We start from the raw sequence: 13,496 nt of genomic DNA, 5'->3' as shown, positions 1-13,496 counted from the left end.
GGTTATCGCTTCTCGGCCTTTTGGCTAAGATCAAGTGTAGTATCTGTTCTTATCAGTTTAATATCTGATACGTCCCCTATCTGGGGACCATATATTAAATGGATTTTTAGAACAGGGAGATGGAAAAATAGCTTGCTCTGTCCACTCCACGCATTGACCTGGTATTGCAGTATCTCCAGGACCGGTGCACCCCTTCTTTAATGCAGTTTCTAAAATCAGAAAGAATTGAATTCAATGTTTTTTGTTCATTTTGCTTGTTTGTCGGATTTTGGGATGGACTCTTTGGCTTTGCTTTTCTTCTCCTCATTGGATTTTTCATGTTCAAAGTTGCAGAAGCCAGATTACAAGCTCATTTTGGTTCAACTTCAGCAACTGTGCATTGCATTGCCATGTAATGTAATGCAATGCTATCTTTCTAGCTCTCCCTTTTTACTTCCTTTTGGATAAACAGACATATTAGGCAAGCATTTTGGAGCTTTCACCTAAATAACTACAGGTGGTGAGATAAGCTGCACAATATAATTGACCTTTCAGTATATTGTTGCACACACACCATCTATTTAGCAAATGCCCTTGTTATCAACAGCAGCCTTTTAAACTCACCTGAGCTAACAGGTATGTGCGCTGGTTACTCTGCTGCGCTTAAAATTTCTTTTTTGGTTTGCTACAATGCCTTTTCTGAAACGTTGTCTCCCTCTGCTGGAACACTGACTTCTTTCATTTAATGCCTGCAGACTATAAAAGAGAACCCAACCCAAAAAGTTTGGTTGATTAGTCTGTGGCATTCTGTTAAACTGTTGCTTATGGCGGTCTCTGTGAGCTTTTCAGCGACATTCAGCCAGCCAGGTATCCTGCCTGCAGTAGATGGAATGTGGCAATGGAACGCTGGCTGCGCGTGTCATAATAGGCTCTGAGCCTTTATATACCTGTGCACAGCAGCAGCCACCTTCAGTCTGCTGCTGGACAGCCAGCAGCAGCAGCAGCAGCAGGAGAGGTATGTAATCAGCAGCCCTCCTGCTAAGGGTAGACAGCTGCTCGTTCCACCCCACCCCCCGCCTTAATTGGTTCTCCTCCCTTCCAACGGTGTTGAGGCGGGTGGGAACAGCAGGGGGTGAAGGTGCTGTGTTTAAAGAGGTGGAGTTATGCAGATCTAAAACGCGTGGATTGCAGCAGCAGCAAGCCGAAAAGTGCAGGCATGTAAGGGATCTAGAGGTTGACAACATGTCTTCTTAACGGGAGTCCAGGAGCTCATCTCCACAAATGGACTTTTCAGGATCCTTGGCTGGCTCCGTAGTTTGAAACCAATTCTGGTTATCGCTTCTCGGCCTTTTGGCTGAGACCAAGTGCTTCACAGCAGGAGGTTTCAGTTGAAGGGCACTCAGGTACCCCTCTCCTTGGCCTGGCAGGATCGTCCACTTCGGTGGGCTTCACCTGCCTGCTGCTATTAGGGAGAGGGATTAGTCCTAGGGTAACGGGCAGCGATCCCCCAGCCTTCAGGTGCTTTATCACAAAGCTCTGAAGGCGCAGATTGCAGGCGGTTGCAATTTGCATTTTGTTGCGCCATACCATGGAGGTTGACCCCAACCTCGTGCCTCTATATGCGAGGCTCAAGAACACCATAAGGGTCCGCTTTACGGCTGGTGGTTCCGATATGCGGAATCTGGGATATGTAGTCCAGGACGTGCTTGAGAAACTGCTCCACGTCAGAACCAACGAAATCCTTTCTATCCAGGATTATCCTCGACGTGGAGACTATGATGTAACCTTTACTGGCGAAGGTATTTTCAAAGATGTTTTGTCCAGAGTTAAGTCGGTAGAAAATAGCCCTGGTCTAAAAGGGATTCAGATTATCGAGCACGTCCTGGATGAGGTAAAGATGGTGGTTGTGAAAATCTTCTCACCCTTCATAACGGCACCAGAGGTTATTTCCTTTTTGTCAGTTTATTTTAAAAGTGTGAAATTGATTGGGAAAGTGTTGAATGAGTTTAACATCTGGACCTCAAAATGGAAGTTTTTAGTAAAATGTGAAAGAGACCCAAAATTCCCTGGAGGTGTGAGACTTCCTCCAGCTCGATTTAAAATAGGGCAAACTAATGGGGATTTTTTTTTCTCAGGAATGCCACTTTTCTGTAGGTATTGTGGTCTCTATGGGCACTCTAAGGATAGTTGTGGTGCCACTTGTAGAAATTGTGCCAGTACTGAACATGACACAAAGGAGTGCCCAAATGAAAAAAAATGCTCTTTTTGTCGGACACCTGGTCATTTCTATTTTTCTTGCCCTCACAGGTTCAGAGAGGATGAACAAAAACAAAAGGAGAAGTCCAAGACATCCGGGAATGGACGGGCCAATCAGACCACCCCTCAGGAGGAGGAACAGCAACCTGGAGCCTCGGGAGGTGATAAGGGCGCTTCGACTAGTAACAATCCCTCCGAGTCAATGACAGGTAACTCACAGGAGCCCAGGAGCTGGCTGAAATACCATAAGGAGGCTAAAAGGAAGGCTGAGAAAGATCATAAAGGGGCGGTCGGTAAGGCCAAAAAAGAGCGCCAAAAGGCTGACACCGAGCCCAAAATTCCCACTGGGTCTCACGAGAGCGAGGGCGGTACGTGGCATTTGGTGAAGTCTCATAATAAGAAAAAGAATGGTTCCGTGGAGGTGGCTAATAGGGAGGAGATGGATACATCCCCTCACGGGGGTGTAGACTCTGGAATCCCGAGGTCCCGGGGCTCTGCTGCCCCAGGTGGGGCCCCGAACCTGGCTGCCTCCGGGGACTCTGAGGCTCCGCCATGTGCGCAGCCTGCCCCTGTGTTACGACCCTCTGCGGGTCAGCAGGGGAGTGCGGAGCCTCTCGGAGACCCACCTGACGAGGACCTAAATGGTCAGCCTATGGAGACCCAGTGTAACCTTTCTCTCAATATCCTTCCGAGCTACACCCCAGTAGCGTCGGGTCTTAATTTAAGTGAATGTTCCTTCTCCGATGATGAAGACTCTTTGATAACGGTGGATTCAGAAGAGGGCGTTGGTGAAAGTCCAAGTGGTCTGATCCGTCCATCGGATAGGTAAAGTCCAGTTTTTGTTTCTTCCTAACCATTTGTTATGATGGCTGACATTAGTGGTGTTTCCCTCAATGTGAGAGGCATAGGATCCAAGACCAGAAGAGCTACTGTTTTACATTTTTTAACCTGTTTTACAGCTTCTGTTTTCTTTTTACAAGAATGTCATATCCCTCATAAGATTTCTTACAAAAAATATAAGGAAGAGTGGAAACATGGTCCATCGGTCTGGTCTGGATCAAATGCAACCGGATCAGCCGGGGTAGCTATACTTTTTAAGGGAAATGTGTCTATTGATTTTATCCAAGATATTTTACCGGGTCGTATTCTTTTAGTTAAGGCTTTTATTGATGGGACAAGATGGCAGTTTTTAAATTTTTATGGGTCACCTGATAAAAATGAAAGGGCTGATATGCTGGAAATTTTACCTTTATTTATTAACATTTCTGAACCTTTTATCCTGGCAGGTGATTTTAATTGTATTTTAAAAGGCGAAAGCCGACGCTCCGGTTCCGTGAGTAGAAATTATGACAAAACGTCTGGAATGTTAAGCAATATTATAAATGATTGTAAATTAACTGATGTGTATAAAGAATGTAACAAGGATAGCCCTATAGACGCTGGTTTCACCTGGAGCAATTCTACATGTAGCTCCAGGATAGATTTTGTTTTAGGTTCAGAAAAAATACTGCCAGTGAAATGTGAAGTTTTAACTAATATTCTCTCAGATCACAAGGTTTTATCTTTTAGAGTGAGGATTAATGGAAAGAAGAAATGTGGTAAGAAATCTTGGAAATTGAATGTGTCCCTTTTAAAAGATCCACAAATTTTATCGGATTTTATTGAGTTTTATGTAAAGTGTAGAAAAAGGAAAAACCCCAATATTTCTTTTAGCTCCTGGTGGGATAGAATGAAAATAAGCATTAAAGATTTCTTTATTAAGAAAAGCATACAAAAAGCTAAAGAAAAGTTTGAGATCTATAATTTTCTTAATATCAGGTTACAGACATTGTACAAATTCAAAGACAATGGTCTGGATGTAGGTAATGATATATTGAGTCTTAAAGGAGAAATTCCAAAGTGGTTGGAACAAAAAGGAAAAGAACTGATTTTTCGTTCAAAGGTAAAACACGTAGAAGAGGATGAGACTTGTTCCAGGTATTTTTTTAAGAAAAACAAACAGGAGAAAACAATAATTGATAACATAGATGGAGATAATAATATCAACGTTATATTGGATAAGGTAAATGTCTATTTTAATGATCTTTTTAATGTAAAAACTGTAGACCATGATTTAATACACACTTTACTGGGGGAGATCAAGTCCACCCTAGATGCTGATGCCCAAAGTTTTTTATCCCAACCTCTATGTGAGGAAGAGATTTTAGAAACCATGAAGAGTTTTAAAAATGGTAAAGTGCCGGGCCCTGATGGTATCCCCATAGAGTTTTATATAAGTTTTTATGATATTTTAAAAGATGATTTGTTTAATTTGTTTTCCGAAGTTTTTAATAATAAGGTTTTACTCAACTCATGGAAGAAAGGTGAGGTATCACTACTATACAAAAAAGGTGACAAAACGGATCTTAAAAACTGGAGGCCGATAACTCTTTTAAATAGTGATTACAAAATTATGGCTAAGATCTGTGCAAATCGGTTGAAAAAGGTGATACATAAAGTAATTCATGCAAATCAGGTATGCGGGGTACCTGGGCGTAGTATCTGGGACAATTTAAACCTGGTGAAAGATTGTATTGAAGATGTAAAAACCAGAAAGACAAAGATGTCAATCCTAGCGGTGGATTTTGAGAAAGCTTTTGACCGCGTGTCTCATTTTTATCTTTTTAAAGTTTTAGAAAAAATGGGCATTCCGGGTGGGTTTTTATTGTCTCTTAAAGCTTTTTATAATGATTGTACGAGTAAGATTTTAGTTAATGGTTTTAAAACAAAAGAGGTAGTTTTAAAATCAGGGGTGAAGCAGGGTTGCCCTTTGTCCCCCCTGCTTTTTATATGTGCTATAGAACCCCTTTTATGTACAATACGCCGGGATAAGCAAATATGTGGAGTACCCTTACCCGGAGGGAATGGTCTACAAGTTAAAGTTGTAAGCTATATGGATGATGTAGCAGTGTTTGGATGTGATGTACCTTCAATACAAAAAACGATAAGCCAAATTCAGTCTTTTTGTACAGTTTCCGGTTTTAAAATTAATCTTACTAAATGTAATATTTTAAATGTCGGGGGGATGAGTTTACATGATGTACCAATTGCAGTTACAGATTCCATTACTATTTTAGGTGTTTCTTTTAATGAATCTAATAATGGTTTTAATAGCTGGGATGCGGCAGCACAGAAAATTAATCAGAAAATCTGCATGTGGAATATGAGAAAGCTGTCAATGGAAGGTAAAGTTCTGATTGTAAAAATGGTGATATTACCTATCCTGTTATATCTTAGTTTGGTGTTCCCCCCTCCTACAAATTTGTTGAAACGAATTACAAAAGTGTGTTTTACCTTTTTTTGGGGCTCAAAAATGGAGAAACTCAAAAGAGAAATTGTGACAAAGCCAAAGGTTAAAGGTGGGAAAGATTTCCCTGTTTTAGATAAGTTTCTTTTAATACATTTTTTCTGTTTCTGTTTTAAAACCCTTTTTAAAGATAATTACCTTTCCTATTTTATGCGTTTTAACACTGGTTTTCTCATGAGAAGGTTTGGTTGGTTTGAAACGGTTTTATCCTCTCCTTATGCTTTTAACCTACCTGCACATTATGAGATTTTAAAGAAAATTATTCTTGATTTTAATTTGAATAAGAAACAGACAGGGGATCTATGTAACAGCAAGACACTACTCAAACAAATTAGTACTGATGTGACGTTGTGTGATATTGAGCGTTATGATGATGACAAAACTGTACACATATGGAAAATGATTAACGCCCCTTATCTTTTTAATGTACAGAAAGACATGTCTTGGAGCTGCGCACACCACTGTCTTCCTTGCCGGGCATTCCAGTACAGAAGAGGTTTTGTGAGGTCTGCCATCTGCCCAAGAGAAGGTTGTCAAGAAGAAGAGACAGTGAAGCATCTTTTATGGACTTGTGCTTTTGCTAAAGAGTTCTGGAGAAGACTAATCCCCCTGCTGGAGAAAATGGTGGACCTCAAGGACTTTAATTTTGCATCAGTGTTATATGGTCTTCTGGAATGCCCAACAATGGACCTAAAAATAATGGCGTGGAAGACAGTGAATTGTGCCAAGATAGCGCTCTGGAATGCTAGAAATATTGCTGTTTTTAAACATGAAATGTTACCAGTAGATGATGTTTTAGCCTTTTGTAAAAGTGAAATGTACATATACTATTTATTGGACAGGAAAAAGAATGTAACGTTTGCAGGCAAATGGCTTTTTAACCTATGGAATATTTGAAGTCTTGTAAAATTTGCTGTGATGGAATTTTTATTTTTCTTTGAAGTCCCGAAAGTGTAATGTGGATGTAATGGTTTTATTTCTGTAATTTGTTAAATTTTAAATAAACGGTTTTTATCCCCATGTGGGGGATAGCCAAATTAAAAAAAAAATCTGTTCTTATCAGTTTAATATCTGATACGTTCCCTATCTGGGGACCATATATTAAATGGATTTTTAGAACAGGGAGATGGAAAAAGAGCTTGCTCTGTCCACTCCACGCATTGACCTGGTATTGCAGTATCTCCAGGACCGGTGCACCCCTTCTTTAATGCAGTTTCTAAAATCAGAAAGAATTGAATTCAATGTTTTTTGTCCATTTTGCTTGTTTGTCGGATTTTGGGATGGACTCTTTGGCTTTGCTTTTCTTCTCCTCATTGGATTTTTCATGTTCAAAGTTGCAGAAGCCAGATTACAAGCTCATTTTGGTTCAACTTCAGCAACTGTGCATTGCATTGCCATGTAATGTAATGAAATGCTATCTTTCTAGCTCTCCCTTTTTACTTCCTTTTGGATAAACAGACATATTAGGCAAGCATTTTGGAGCTTTCACCTAAATAACTACAGGTGGTGAGATAAGCTGCACAATATAATTGACCTTTCAGTATATTGTTGCACACACACCATCTATTTAGCAAATGCCCTTGTTATCAACAGCAGCCTTTTAAACTCACCTGAGCTAACAGGTATGTGCGCTGGTTACTCTGCTGCGCTTAAAATTTCTTTTTTGGTTTGCTACAATGCCTTTTCTGAAACGTTGTCTCCCTCTGCTGGAACACTGACTTCTTTCATTTAATGCCTGCAGACTATAAAAGAGAACCCAACCCAAAAAGTTTGGTTGATTAGTCTGTGGCATTCTGTTAAACTGTTGCTTATGGCGGTCTCTGTGAGCTTCTCAGCGACATTCAGCCAGCCAGGTATCCTGCCTGCAGTAGATGGAATGTGGCAATGGAACGCTGGCTGCGCGTGTCATAATAGGCTCTGAGCCTTTATATACCTGTGCACAGCAGCAGCCACCTTCAGTCTGCTGCTGGACAGCCAGCAGCAGCAGCAGCAGCAGGAGAGGTATGTAATCAGCAGCCCTCCTGCTAAGGGTAGACAGCTGCTCGTTCCACCCCACCCCCCGCCTTAATTGGTTCTCCTCCCTTCCAACGGTGTTGAGGCGGGTGGGAACAGCAGGGGGTGAAGGTGCTGTGTTTAAAGAGGTGGAGTTATGCAGATCTAAAACGCGTGGATTGCAGCAGCAGCAAGCCGACAAGTGCAGGCATGTAAGGGATCTAGAGGTTGACAACATGTCTTCTTAACGGGAGTCCAGGAGCTCATCTCCACAAATGGACTTTTCAGGATCCTTGGGTGGCTCCGTAGTTTGAAACCAATTCTGGTTATCGCTTCTCGGCCTTTTGGCTAAGATCAAGTGTAGTATCTGTTCTTATCAGTTTAATATCTGATACGTCCCCTATCTGGGGACCATATATTAAATGGATTTTTAGAACAGGGAGATGGAAAAAGAGCTTGCTCTGTCCACTCCACGCATTGACCTGGTATTGCAGTATCTCCAGGACCGGTGCACCCCTTCTTTAATGCAGTTTCTAAAATCAGAAAGAATTGAATTCAATGTTTTTTGTTCATTTTGCTTGTTTGTCGGATTTTGGGATGGACTCTTTGGCTTTGCTTTTCTTCTCCTCATTGGATTTTTCATGTTCAAAGTTGCAGAAGCCAGATTACAAGCTCATTTTGGTTCAACTTCAGCAACTGTGCATTGCATTGCCATGTAATGTAATGAAATGCTATCTTTCTAGCTCTCCCTTTTTACTTCCTTTTGGATAAACAGACATATTAGGCAAGCATTTTGGAGCTTTCACCTAAATAACTACAGGTGGTGAGATAAGCTGCACAATATAATTGACCTTTCAGTATATTGTTGCACACACACCATCTATTTAGCAAATGCCCTTGTTATCAACAGCAGCCTTTTAAACTCACCTGAGCTAACAGGTATGTGCGCTGGTTACTCTGCTGCGCTTAAAATTTCTTTTTTGGTTTGCTACAATGCCTTTTCTGAAACGTTGTCTCCCTCTGCTGGAACACTGACTTCTTTCATTTAATGCCTGCAGACTATAAAAGAGAACCCAACCCAAAAAGTTTGGTTGATTAGTCTGTGGCATTCTGTTAAACTGTTGCTTATGGCGGTCTCTGTGAGCTTCTCAGCGACATTCAGCCAGCCAGGTATCCTGCCTGCAGTAGATGGAATGTGGCAATGGAACGCTGGCTGCGCGTATCATAATAGGCTCTGAGCCTTTATATACCTGTGCACAGCAGCAGCCACCTTCAGTCTGCTGCTGGACAGCCAGCAGCAGCAGCAGCAGGAGAGGTATGTAATCAGCAGCCCTCCTGCTAAGGGTAGACAGCTGCTCGTTCCACCCCACCCCCTGCCTTAATTGGTTCTCCTCCCTTCCAACGGTGTTGAGGCGGGTGGGAACAGCAGGGGGTGAAGGTGCTGTGTTTAAAGAGGTGGAGTTATGCAGATCTAAAACGCGTGGATTGCAGCAGCAGCAAGCCGAAAAGTGCAGGCATGTAAGGGATCTAGAGGTTGACAACATGTCTTCTTAACGGGAGTCCAGGAGCTCATCTCCACAAATGGACTTTTCAGGATCCTTGGGTGGCTCCGTAGTTTGAAACCAATTCTGGTTATCGCTTCTCGGCCTTTTGGCTAAGATCAAGTGTAGTATCTGTTCTTATCAGTTTAATATCTGATACGTCCCCTATCTGGGGACCATATATTAAATGGATTTTTAGAACAGGGAGATGGAAAAAGAGCTTGCTCTGTCCACTCCACGCATTGACCTGGTATTGCAGTATCTCCAGGACCGGTGCACCCCTTCTTTAATGCAGTTTCTAAAATCAGAAAGAATTGAATTCAATGTTTTTTGTTCATTTTGCTTGTTTGTCGGATTTTGGGATGGACTCTTTGGCTTTGCTTTTCTTCTCCTCATTGGATTTTTCATGTTCAAAGTTGCAGAAGCCAGATTACAAGCTCATTTTGGTTCAACTTCAGCAACTGTGCATTGCATTGCCATGTAATGTAATGAAATGCTATCTTTCTAGCTCTCCCTTTTTACTTCCTTTTGGATAAACAGACATATTAGGCAAGCATTTTGGAGCTTTCACCTAAATAACTACAGGTGGTGAGATAAGCTGCACAATATAATTGACCTTTCAGTATATTGTTGCACACACACCATCTATTTAGCAAATGCCCTTGTTATCAACAGCAGCCTTTTAAACTCACCTGAGCTAACAGGTATGTGCGCTGGTTACTCTGCTGCGCTTAAAATTTCTTTTTTGGTTTGCTACAATGCCTTTTCTGAAACGTTGTCTCCCTCTGCTGGAACACTGACTTCTTTCATTTAATGCCTGCAGACTATAAAAGAGAACCCAACCCAAAAAGTTTGGTTGATTAGTCTGTGGCATTCTGTTAAACTGTTGCTTATGGCGGTCTCTGTGAGCTTCTCAGCGACATTCAGCCAGCCAGGTATCCTGCCTGCAGTAGATGGAATGTGGCAATGGAACGCTGGCTGCGCGTGTCATAATAGGCTCTGAGCCTTTATATACCTGTGCACAGCAGCAGCCACCTTCAGTCTGCTGCTGGACAGCCAGCAGCAGCAGCAGCAGCAGGAGAGGTATGTAATCAGCAGCCCTCCTGCTAAGGGTAGACAGCTGCTCGTTCCACCCCACCCCCCGCCTTAATTGGTTCTCCTCCCTTCCAACGGTGTTGAGGCGGGTGGGAACAGCAGGGGGTGAAGGTGCTGTGTTTAAAGAGGTGGAGTTATGCAGATCTAAAACGCGTGGATTGCAGCAGCAGCAAGCCGAAAAGTGCAGGCATGTAAGGGATCTAGAGGTTGACAACATGTCTTCTTAACGGGAGTCCAGGAGCTCATCTCCACAAATGGACTTTTCAGGATCCTTGGGTGGCTCCGTAGTTTGAAACCAATTCTGGTTATCGCTTCTCGGCCTTTTGGCTAAGATCAAGTGTAGTATCTGTTCTTATCAGTTTAATATCTGATACGTCCCCTATCTGGGGACCATATATTAAATGGATTTTTAGAACAGGGAGATGGAAAAAGAGCTTGCTCTGTCCACTCCACGCATTGACCTGGTATTGCAGTATCTCCAGGACCGGTGCACCCCTTCTTTAATGCAGTTTCTAAAATCAGAAAGAATTGAATTCAATGTTTTTTGTTCATTTTGCTTGTTTGTCGGATTTTGGGATGGACTCTTTGGCTTTGCTTTTCTTCTCCTCATTGGATTTTTCATGTTCAAAGTTGCAGAAGCCAGATTACAAGCTCATTTTGGTTCAACTTCAGCAACTGTGCATTGCATTGCCATGTAATGTAATGAAATGCTATCTTTCTAGCTCTCCCTTTTTACTTCCTTTTGGATAAACAGACATATTAGGCAAGCATTTTGGAGCTTTCACCTAAATAACTACAGGTGGTGAGATAAGCTGCACAATATAATTGACCTTTCAGTATATTGTTGCACACACACCATCTATTTAGCAAATGCCCTTGTTATCAACAGCAGCCTTTTAAACTCACCTGAGCTAACAGGTATGTGCGCTGGTTACTCTGCTGCGCTTAAAATTTCTTTTTTGGTTTGCTACAATGCCTTTTCTGAAACGTTGTCTCCCTCTGCTGGAACACTGACTTCTTTCATTTAATGCCTGCAGACTATAAAAGAGAACCCAACCCAAAAAGTTTGGTTGATTAGTCTGTGGCATTCTGTTAAACTGTTGCTTATGGCGGTCTCTGTGAGCTTCTCAGCGACATTCAGCCAGCCAGGTATCCTGCCTGCAGTAGATGGAATGTGGCAATGGAACGCTGGCTGCGCGTGTCATAATAGGCTCTGAGCCTTTATATACCTGTGCACAGCAGCAGCCACCTTCAGTCTGCTGCTGGACAGCCAGCAGCAGCAGCAGCAGCAGGAGAGGTATGTAATCAGCAGCCCTCCTGCTAAGGGTAGACAGCTGCTCGTTCCACCCCACCCCCCGCCTTAATTGGTTCTCCTCCCTTCCAACGGTGTTGAGGCGGGTGGGAACAGCAGGGGGTGAAGGTGCTGTGTTTAAAGAGGTGGAGTTATGCAGATCTAAAACGCGTGGATTGCAGCAGCAGCAAGCCGAAAAGTGCAGGCATGTAAGGGATCTAGAGGTTGACAACATGTCTTCTTAACGGGAGTCCAGGAGCTCATCTCCACAAATGGACTTTTCAGGATCCTTGGGTGGCTCCGTAGTTTGAAACCAATTCTGGTTATCGCTTCTCGGCCTTTTGGCTAAGATCAAGTGTAGTATCTGTTCTTATCAGTTTAATATCTGATACGTCCCCTATCTGGGGACCATATATTAAATGGATTTTTAGAACAGGGAGATGGAAAAAGAGCTTGCTCTGTCCACTCCACGCATTGACCTGGTATTGCAGTATCTCCAGGACCGGTGCACCCCTTCTTTAATGCAGTTTCTAAAATCAGAAAGAATTGAATTCAATGTTTTTTGTTCATTTTGCTTGTTTGTCGGATTTTGGGATGGACTCTTTGGCTTTGCTTTTCTTCTCCTCATTGGATTTTTCATGTTCAAAGTTGCAGAAGCCAGATTACAAGCTCATTTTGGTTCAACTTCAGCAACTGTGCATTGCATTGCCATGTAATGTAATGAAATGCTATCTTTCTAGCTCTCCCTTTTTACTTCCTTTTGGATAAACAGACATATTAGGCAAGCATTTTGGAGCTTTCACCTAAATAACTACAGGTGGTGAGATAAGCTGCACAATATAATTGACCTTTCAGTATATTGTTGCACACACACCATCTATTTAGCAAATGCCCTTGTTATCAACAGCAGCCTTTTAAACTCACCTGAGCTAACAGGTATGTGCGCTGGTTACTCTGCTGCGCTTAAAATTTCTTTTTTGGTTTGCTACAATGCCTTTTCTGAAACGTTGTCTCCCTCTGCTGGAACACTGACTTCTTTCATTTAATGCCTGCAGACTATAAAAGAGAACCCAACCCAAAAAGTTTGGTTGATTAGTCTGTGGCATTCTGTTAAACTGTTGCTTATGGCGGTCTCTGTGAGCTTCTCAGCGACATTCAGCCAGCCAGGTATCCTGCCTGCAGTAGATGGAATGTGGCAATGGAACGCTGGCTGCGCGTGTCATAATAGGCTCTGAGCCTTTATATACCTGTGCACAGCAGCAGCCACCTTCAGTCTGCTGCTGGACAGCCAGCAGCAGCAGCAGCAGCAGGAGAGGTATGTAATCAGCAGCCCTCCTGCTAAGGGTAGACAGCTGCTCGTTCCACCCCACCCCCCGCCTTAATTGGTTCTCCTCCCTTCCAACGGTGTTGAGGCGGGTGGGAACAGCAGGGGGTGAAGGTGCTGTGTTTAAAGAGGTGGAGTTATGCAGATCTAAAACGCGTGGATTGCAGCAGCAGCAAGCCGAAAAGTGCAGGCATGTAAGGGATCTAGAGGTTGACAACATGTCTTCTTAACGGGAGTCCAGGAGCTCATCTCCACAAATGGACTTTTCAGGATCCTTGGGTGGCTCCGTAGTTTGAAACCAATTCTGGTTATCGCTTCTCGGCCTTTTGGCTAAGATCAAGTGTAGTATCTGTTCTTATCAGTTTAATATCTGATACGTCCCCTATCTGGGGACCATATATTAAATGGATTTTTAGAACAGGGAGATGGAAAAAGAGCTTGCTCTGTCCACTCCACGCATTGACCTGGTATTGCAGTATCTCCAGGACCGGTGCACCCCTTCTTTAATGCAGTTTCTAAAATCAGAAAGAATTGAATTCAATGTTTTTTGTTCATTTTGCTTGTTTGTCGGATTTTGGGATGGACTCTTTGGCTTTGCTTTTCTTCTCCTCATTGGATTTTTCATGTTCAAAGTTGCAGAAGCCAGATTACAAGCTCATTTTGGTTCAACTT

At 42.6% G+C, this 13,496-nt stretch overlaps 7 non-coding genes across 7 annotated transcripts; all 7 read left to right on the top strand.

Annotated features, from left to right (window-relative positions):
* Positions 1–4: 4 nt before the first annotated feature.
* Positions 5–195, top strand: LOC141222775 (U2 spliceosomal RNA). The gene has a single exon (XR_012290528.1). It is a non-coding gene; the product is annotated as a U2 spliceosomal RNA (small nuclear RNA).
* Positions 196–6,585: 6,390 nt separating this feature from the next.
* LOC141222852 (U2 spliceosomal RNA) lies at positions 6,586–6,783 on the top strand. Its single transcript, XR_012290596.1, has one exon. It is a non-coding gene; the product is annotated as a U2 spliceosomal RNA (small nuclear RNA).
* A 1,118-nt stretch (positions 6,784–7,901) lies between these two features.
* On the top strand, positions 7,902–8,092 carry LOC141222389 (U2 spliceosomal RNA). The gene has a single exon (XR_012290161.1). It is a non-coding gene; the product is annotated as a U2 spliceosomal RNA (small nuclear RNA).
* Positions 8,093–9,207: 1,115 nt separating this feature from the next.
* LOC141222388 (U2 spliceosomal RNA) lies at positions 9,208–9,398 on the top strand. The gene has a single exon (XR_012290160.1). It is a non-coding gene; the product is annotated as a U2 spliceosomal RNA (small nuclear RNA).
* Positions 9,399–10,516: 1,118 nt separating this feature from the next.
* On the top strand, positions 10,517–10,707 carry LOC141222387 (U2 spliceosomal RNA). Its single transcript, XR_012290159.1, has one exon. It is a non-coding gene; the product is annotated as a U2 spliceosomal RNA (small nuclear RNA).
* Positions 10,708–11,825: 1,118 nt separating this feature from the next.
* On the top strand, positions 11,826–12,016 carry LOC141222386 (U2 spliceosomal RNA). Its single transcript, XR_012290158.1, has one exon. It is a non-coding gene; the product is annotated as a U2 spliceosomal RNA (small nuclear RNA).
* A 1,118-nt stretch (positions 12,017–13,134) lies between these two features.
* On the top strand, positions 13,135–13,325 carry LOC141222385 (U2 spliceosomal RNA). Its single transcript, XR_012290157.1, has one exon. It is a non-coding gene; the product is annotated as a U2 spliceosomal RNA (small nuclear RNA).
* Positions 13,326–13,496: the final 171 nt, after the last annotated feature.

Source organism: Phyllobates terribilis, unplaced genomic scaffold, assembly GCF_046119375.1.
Source record: "Phyllobates terribilis strain yellow unplaced genomic scaffold, ASM4611937v1 Scaffold_361__1_contigs__length_1927384, whole genome shotgun sequence".
In the NCBI taxonomy this organism is placed as follows: Eukaryota; Metazoa; Chordata; class Amphibia; order Anura; family Dendrobatidae; genus Phyllobates; species Phyllobates terribilis.
This window is presented reverse-complemented; position numbering and strand designations above follow the sequence as displayed.